Below are 8,042 nucleotides of genomic sequence, written 5' to 3'. Positions count from 1 at the left end.
TCACTTTGATCAGACACGCTGCTATCACCTCCCTAACATTTTCTCGTTTCATCCTCCCACCCTCACATAAAAAGACACGAGAAAAGCAAGACACTCCCTTTTCGAGCAGGTACCCATGGTTTAGGGGAATGGCATTGCAGCTGTCATTATCCCCATCCTTCCACCACCTCACCACCACGCACAAACCTTACAGCAAACAAACAAAAAACCCTCAAGTGCTCCAACCTCGCACCGGCCCGCACACCCCACACTGCACGCACGCCAGGATGCCAGCTGCCACAGTAACACTCAACCCACTCCGCGGCCCCACCCACCGCCGCCCCGCCCCCGCCCCCGCCACCAATGGTCGCCGCCCGCAGCTCTCAAAGGCTCCCTGTGATAGGGCAGCGGCGCCCGCCACTCTCGGGGTGCGTCCCGCCCCCGCCTCGCTCCTCTCCTGCTCTGGAGGGGCTGGAGCATCAGCGAGAGTAGCAGCGAGCGGCCGCGGCGGCGGCGCGCGTTGTTGCAGTTGCGCCATCTGTCAGGAGTGGAGCCGGCGGGGAGGGGGCTGCCGCGGGAGAGGAGGAGGGGTCGCCGCGAGCTGAAGGCCGCCGAGACCCGCCCGCCTGCCGGCCGCGGGAGCAAAGGCGAGGCTGCCCTCGGAGGCGTGCGTCCTCCTCCGACCCGGCGCGCGGCGCTTCTCCCGGCGCACGGAGGACTCGTCCGGCGCACACAAAGCCGCCGCCGCGCCTGAGAGGGATCCGGCAGCCCGGCCGGGGACACCCCGGCGCCGCCCCCTCCGCGCTCTCGGAGGCCCCCCGGCTCCCGGGCCCGCCGAGGAGCAGCCGGAGCCGCCCCGGCCGCGCTGGAGGAGGGCGCGGAGAGGACCATGTGAATGGGCTCCGGAGCCTGAGCGCCGCGCAGGTAAGCGGCCGGGGAGGAGCCCTGGAGGCCGCGGGGATGCTGCAGAGGCGCCGGGCCGCCTGCGCCCCTGGGCCGCGTCACCCCTGCCGCGGGGCCCCGCGCTGCGGTCCCCCTGCCGCCGCCGCCTCCGGGCCGCCTCCGAGAGTGCCGGGGAGCTGCCTGTGCTCGGGGTCTTCCCGCGCGGGAGGACACCGCTGCGGGGGGCGCGAGGGGTGGGTAGCGCAGGGCTAGGGGGAAGCGATTCCTCTCCCGGAGCGGGCGCCGGCCGAGGCTGGGTTGGCTTGGGGGCGAGGCTGGCCCAGGCTCGGGCTCCGCCCCCGCCCTCCTTTCGGTGCCCCCCGCGGGGAATGGGGTTCTGTGTGTTGTTTTAATGTCAGGGATGATGTAATCACTTAATAATTGATGCCCCGTGCTGCTTCCCTCCCCACCCCACCCCACCCCGGCCCCACTCCTCCACCTCTCGGCCTCCTCCCTCTGCGGCCGTCGCCTTCCCTATCGCATCCTCCTGCCTATTTCTGGCACCTCCCTTGCGCTTCCCCCATCCTCCTTCTCACTCTTCCTGTGCCACCACCCACCCACCCTTCCCCTTTCCCCCGTGCTGGAGCCTTCCCTCCTCTTCCTCTGCCCCCCCACCCCTGCTGGTCTTGGTCTCTCCAGCTTCTTTCTCCTCCCTTCCCCGCTCGCTGGATTTCCTCTCTACTTCCCTAGATCGATGGCTGTTTTTGTTTGGTCTCCTCCCTTCGCTTATCTCCGCGGCCACAGGCGGAGGGGACTGGGCCAGAAAGAGGCCACTGAGCTTTAAGTCCAGGGTAGAGATTTGCTGGGACTCACTAAGAAGAGGGATAATAAGATCACCCTTCTTGGCCCTCCTCCTCCCAATAAATCACACAGGCTCCCCGTTTGTGTGTGTATGTGTGTGTGTGTGACACAAAGGGCCCTTTGAGCGCAGAGAGAGGCAGTGCACAGAGTACCCAAGGATGAACCCGAGGTTTTTTGTTTCTCTTCCTTGGGGCTTCCCTTCCTCCCAAATGAAGCAGTTGGTCATCTGTCTGAGAGTCTTTCCTGCCACATGTACCAAAATATAAAAGGACCCCAGAGGCGGAGGGAGCAGGTGCCGGCATTTTGCTGTGCTCTACACTGAACCGGTAGTGTTGACTGGCAGCTGCAGTGTTTCCTAGATTTAAGGGGGAAATGATTTCAGCAGTAGTCTCGAGTTGCTTTACTGTTCGGAGGGCTACCGTCCTCACCTCCCCCACCTTTTGAGGATGGGTACCTTGATCTGTGGTTGGATAAATTGGTGTGGGGCAGCAGAATTTTGTTTCTGAATCAGATCATTAAATTGGTGTTAATTAAGAATGAGGCACCCTGACTTCCTTCTCTCAAGTCTAGGGCCACGGTGTTGTGTGTTGAAGTCTTTTGAAAGGAAATCTTGTCTTCCCAGTGTGGTTGGTACACTTACATTTAAATAAATACCTGGGGACCTTGGTAAAACATGTAGAAGTGGCATTTGGAAGAGGGCTGGAGACTGTTTCTCTTCCCTGCTTCAGCAGAGCCTGCAGACGCCCACATCCTTTCTCTCACCACCCAAGCAACTGCAACACTTTCCACCCTTTGTGCTTCTTTCTCCTCGAGTCCCTGCCTCATGGGAACTGTGCTTTCAGATGAAGGGACTCACAGACTTTTAGAGGAAGTGGTTTGTTAACTATAACTATGAACAGGGGATGTAGAAAATCTTTTAATTCTAATCTGTCTGTTTTATGTTCCTCCGAAAGAGGAAACATTACTGTAAATCTGGGGCTTATGTTCCATTTTGTAAGCCAGTGACTTACATGCTTAGTTTGATCATGTCAAAACGTAAGTTCATTCCTAAGAGCATGCATGCCTCCTCAACTATTATATTAGAATGGTCTTGAGTTTATTCTTAAAGAATTTTACCAGAAAACAGCTCATATGTCTCATTAAAGATTTGCTTCTGCACTTTTTAAGGATGTTCATCATGGAGCTTTTCATATTAGAAAAAGCAATAGGGTTAATGAGGATACTATAAAAACAAAGGGGTGTTTGTTTGATCGCAGACCCAGGAAGGAGAGTCAGTGCACAATAAACAGTTGACCAAGTTAAAGAGGCTTCATGATGAGGTTGAATCTGAACAAATGCACACACTGCTTTCTGTGCCTTTGCTCCGAGTCTGGAGTGGCTAGCCCCATCTGAGTTGCTTGGTGAAGTCCTGTTTAACCCTGAGGGCCCAGCTCAAATGTCATCTCTTCTGTGAAGCTTCCCACTCTCGCCCCTCAAAGGAATCCCCATGCTTCCTCTGCTCACACACACAACCACACTATTTTGTTTGCAAATGTTAATAGCAGGCTTTATGTTTGGCATGAATCTGTTTTCTCCATTAAGTTAGCCAGCACCACCGAGAGAAGAAACTGCTCTAACCGGGTTTCCTACCAAGTGGTACCTTAGTGGGTCCTCAGCGTTTCACTTAACACTCAATGAATGTGAATGAGGTCCTTGGAAAGTGCAAGGCACTGTATTGATTAGACTGATGTTAGCAGCTGTAACATATGGGCCCTTAAAATATAATGGCTCAAAAGCAATAGACATCTATTCTTGCGCATGTAAAAGTTCAATATGGGTGTTTCTAATCAGTGGGTGTTTTTCCTCTGGGTCCCATGCTCCAATCATGTAGTTCCACCACTCCATAGAGATTTATTTTTTATTTTTATTTTTTATTTTTTTTAAAGACAGAGAAGGAAGGAAGGATGGAAGGAAGGAAGGGAAACATCTTTAAACATTTTCTTGTTTTATTATATTTTGTTTGTTTGTTTGTTTTTTACATGGGCTGGGGCCGGGAATCGAACCGGGGTCCTCCGGCACGGCAGACAAGCACTCTTGCCCGCTGAGCCACCGCGGCCCGCCCCATAGAGATTTATTTTAACCTACCTCCAGCCAGGAAAAAAGGGGCAAAGGAAGTTGGGGGGGTGGGTGTGCAACTACTTTTTAAACACATCCCCTAGATGGCCTAGAAATAACACCCATCACTTCCACTCACATTCTATAGGTGAGAGCTAGTTATATGGTCACATTCAGTTAAATATAGTTTAGCCATGTGCCCAGTAAAAAGGACAGGAAGAAAATGTACTTTTGATGAATTGCTATGCCAGCCACCGCCGCCCAATACAGCACAGTCCCTGCCCTTAAGGAGTTTGTAGGCAGATGGGAATTAAGTTAAATGGAAACCTATAGTCTGTTTCCATCTTTGATTTTGTTCTTTTGGTTTTATAAGTTCAGATCTTTTCATTTTAAACATGTTTCAGAAACTTTGGTGCTGGTTTTTGTTTTTGTTTTTTGTTGTTGTTGTCATATTTCAAGCAAGGAACACCTTCCTTGGCCTGATTTTTTATCTGGTGGCTAGAAGGGCCCTTAGAAATCGCAGTTCAATCTTCTCTTAATCATAGGACATCCAGCAGACTTTGTCAAACTCCTTGCCCCCCGTCTTGCAGCTTCTTCATGGCAAGGGAGGAGTCTTAGCCAGCCCAGCTCTCCATCCCTAGCTGGGTCCCCTCCATCACCTAGCCACCTTGACTCCATGCCTGTAAGCCCTGAGTATTCCATGGAGGTGAAGTCAGCTTCCAGACCTCCAGAAATAAGGCAGACTGATAGCATTCTAGACCAGTAACTATTCAAATTGTTGGCTCCCTTCTCCACACCAGTCCTCATAAATAATAATGTAGATTTTTGCTATAAACAATGCATCATATTCATCGGTGTCTGCAAACATTAGCCAGCTCTGGGCGATGGGGAAGTGAAAATGAATACTTACACTGCCCTTGCTCTTCAGGAGCTCAGTCTACAAAGGGAATACAAATAAATAATAATAACTAGCATTTATAAAATGGGGTTTCTCCATCCCCATTTTATAGATGGTGAACTTGAAGCAAGGAGGTTAAGTCACTACCCCCAGATCATATAGCTAGTAAGTGGTAGAATCAGGATTTGAGGCCACTTAGTTTGGTGCCAAAGCTCTTGTCCTTGGCCACTATGTTAAATACAAAGTACTATTTTTCTATATAAACAATAATAATGCTAATGCTGTAAGGGGTATAGCTAACATGCATGGAAATGGAGACTTCTGGTTCATGGGAATACAACTTTATATCCAAAACCTTAAAAATGAAAAGAGAGGGAAGTGAAGCATGGCAATACTGAAAATTGTTACTTAACATTCAATGAATGTGAATTAGGTCCTTGAAAAATGATAGGCACTGTGTATTGATTAGACTGATATTAGCAGCTGTAACAAATGGTTTTACTCTATGTAAGTAATATAGATTTTACTCTATGTGAGTCTTTATTTTAGTGGGGTCCCTCTGTAGTCCCCAAATGGGGCCGGATGAGTTTGTGAATTGTCTCACAAATTCTTTCAGCAGCTATTATGCCTACCATTGCCAGACGTTCTACTAGGTGCTTCAGGGGCGAAAGGAGCTTACCTTCTAGTTTGGCAGACGAACAGGGAAGTTCCTGACCACTGCAACAAATGCTGTGATTTCCAGGGTCTTGAGCATCTTGGCCTTCAGGTCTATTATACGCAGTTGGATAGATGGTCTAGAGTGAGTGAAGAGGACTAGGCCTCAAAAGTAAATTTAACAGCAAATCAGAAAATACTTGAAGTCAGGATGAGGGCAGGATCCCCGAGGGGACTTTACTGAGGATGATTCCGCAAACAGGTGAGGAGGAGCCCACCTGCTAACGGGAGAGGCGCACCTAGGGCATTGCATGGGCTTGGGCTACAGTGGAGTCCCTGGTCCCCAGGAAGGGAGAGTTACCCAGTGCCACTGAGATGTTAAGCAGTATAGGGGCTGAAAGGGAGATCGAGGCCAAATATACCTGAACCCACCTGGCTGGAGCATTGTCAGTGGAAGTCTAAAAATTTGCTGCTCCTGTGGGCTGGGACATACCCACAGGACATACAACCCTAAGGGACTTTTGGGAAGTTTTTTAAGGGTTCAAGGTCATGGAACCCAGAATCTAGGAGAACATGTAATTCTATATGTTCATTTTACTTAAGAAGAAAAATGAGGCCCAGACAGGTTAAATGACTTGTCTAAGGTGGCAGAGTCACCACTTAAAGCCAGGTTCCAAGCCTTTCTGCCAAGTAAGGGGTGTGATTAGGAGTATGGACTCTGGGCGAGGATGCTGGTTCTACTCCTTTCAGCTGTGTGAGCTGAGCCAAGTTACCTAATCTCTCTGCGCCTGCCTATTATCGTCTTTACAATAGAGGTAATAGTTCCCACCTCAAAGGATGGCCGTGAGGAGTCAATGAATTAATAAATGGTAGAGCAGGCAGACTAGCAAGGGTGAGTTTGTATTGTGTGCATATAAGGCAATTTTGAATATTTTAGAAAGAGAACTTTGGGTGATTGTCAGTTCAAGAGTTGTCGGAAAAGGTGGGAAATTACATGGTGTGATTGAAAACAGTATTTTCAGCAAGTCTTCTTAGGAAAATGCAGAGATTTCTTTATTCTTGAGAATGGGAAACAGGACAGTCCTTTGAACTTAGCCCTATGAAGGGGTTTCTTTGGTTTAGTCAGATAACCAGAATCTTTAACCTATTTTCAATGTAAATCCCTTGAATTTGAGGTGTAACATTGCAGAATGTTATCCTGACTCTCTGAAGCTAGAACAAACTGCAAAATGGGGGGGGGGGGAAAGCATGGGTTATAACTTTCATGCACACGGTTATATGAAAAAACTGATTTAAGTGATTTAGAGGAATGTAGTGATTTTTTGGAGTGTTTCTATTTGAGCAAATCTAATATTCAGCTACTAAAACATGTGGGTATCCTGAACAGTAGTATCCAAATGGACGTGGGTGACAGGCAGTGCAGACAACTTCAAAATAAGTGACACACTGGACCTGATTAGAACGTGGTATTTCTAGGAGGATGTAAATTGAACAGGATTTATGGTCTAATAAAAACGTGGGAAGAAAAGATAATGCTTACTGACTCATGAAACTTTAACAATGTTTGTAAGGCTCTGTGTCCTCATAATATTTAGATGAGAGAGCTTTCCTATTTGCCTGCTCCCAGAATGACCCTGCGTTGTGCCTAACTCTGACCGCAAAGCACGACTCAGGTCCTTCTGGGTATTTTTAGGAAGCAGAGATCATCACACTTTGTGTCCTTGAAAACCCGTGAGCTCAAGCAGTCCCCAGTTGGGTTGGGTAAATACGTATTGTGCACCTACTAACTGTAAGTTTTGGGAAAAGCAGTGGGGTACCAGAAAATCGTAGTATGTTCTAGCTTCAATTCTAAAAGCATCTTCTGAGGACTTACGTGTTTCTGCCCCCTTCCGTGTTAGTGTAAAAAAAAAAAGAGCAGTACACCACAGCCAACCCTGTGACCCTATCTGAATACACTGTAAAAATAATAATAGCTACCATTTTACTGAGCCTCAAAGGCCTGGCCTAAATGTTTTACAGAGTAATTTATTTAATCATAACAACCCTAGGAGGCAGGTATTATTATCTGCATTGGTCGACTGGGAAGACCGAGACTCAGAAAGGCGAAGCTACTTGTGCGCTGTCACAGTTGATGAACAGTGACGGTCCGACTCCTAAACCCACGTATGCTTTTGTTCCAAAGCTCTAGTTACCCAGTCCCTGCCTACTTTAAAAATCTCCTTGTCTTTGCTTTGCAGTTAGCTGTGTCAGGGGTTGGGGGGGATACTAAGGCACCTTTCCCCACCCAGTGGAATCCGCACTTCTTCTGATGGCTCCACTCAAGACTTGCCTCCTGGGGAGCCCTCCCTTCCCTCCTGCACCCTGACTTGCAGAGCAGAGTGGAGGCAGCTGGGTGGGAGTGTTGGTGGCTGCTGACCTTTTTCACTCCCTTGTGAGCTCTTTGGAAGTCAGGTACTGCATCATGTTCTTGGTTGATTTACTAACACCCAGCACTGTTCTAGGAGGTACAATTATTATTATCCCCATTCAACAGATAGGAAAACTAAGGCAAAGAGGTTAAGTGATTAACCTATCTGTTCAGGTTCACACATCCAAGAAGCACCAGAGCTGGCATCGGAGCCCAGGCAGTGTGTCTCCAGAATCTGTGCCCTTAATGTGGAACTTGTTCCATCTC

General features: G+C 48.9%; 1 protein-coding gene across 4 annotated transcripts in view; it reads left to right on the top strand.

The window, feature by feature from the left end:
- Positions 1-787: 787 nt before the first annotated feature.
- FYN (FYN proto-oncogene, Src family tyrosine kinase) overlaps positions 788-8,042 on the top strand; it is a 216,225-nt gene continuing 208,970 nt past the window's right edge. For 2 of the 4 annotated variants that reach the window (XM_077162686.1, XM_077162687.1), the window contains exon 1: positions 788-903. The gene's annotated coding sequence lies outside the window, so the exon portion shown is untranslated. The remainder of the gene's footprint in view (positions 904-8,042) is intronic. The other 2 variants (XM_077162688.1, XM_077162682.1) reach the window with 1 other exon arrangement.

The sequence above is a fragment of the Tamandua tetradactyla genome, chromosome 5 (genome assembly GCF_023851605.1).
Source record: "Tamandua tetradactyla isolate mTamTet1 chromosome 5, mTamTet1.pri, whole genome shotgun sequence".
NCBI classification, from domain to species: domain Eukaryota; kingdom Metazoa; phylum Chordata; class Mammalia; order Pilosa; family Myrmecophagidae; genus Tamandua; species Tamandua tetradactyla.
The sequence above is the reverse complement of the archived record's forward strand: the minus strand, read 5'-3'. Positions and strand labels throughout refer to the sequence as shown.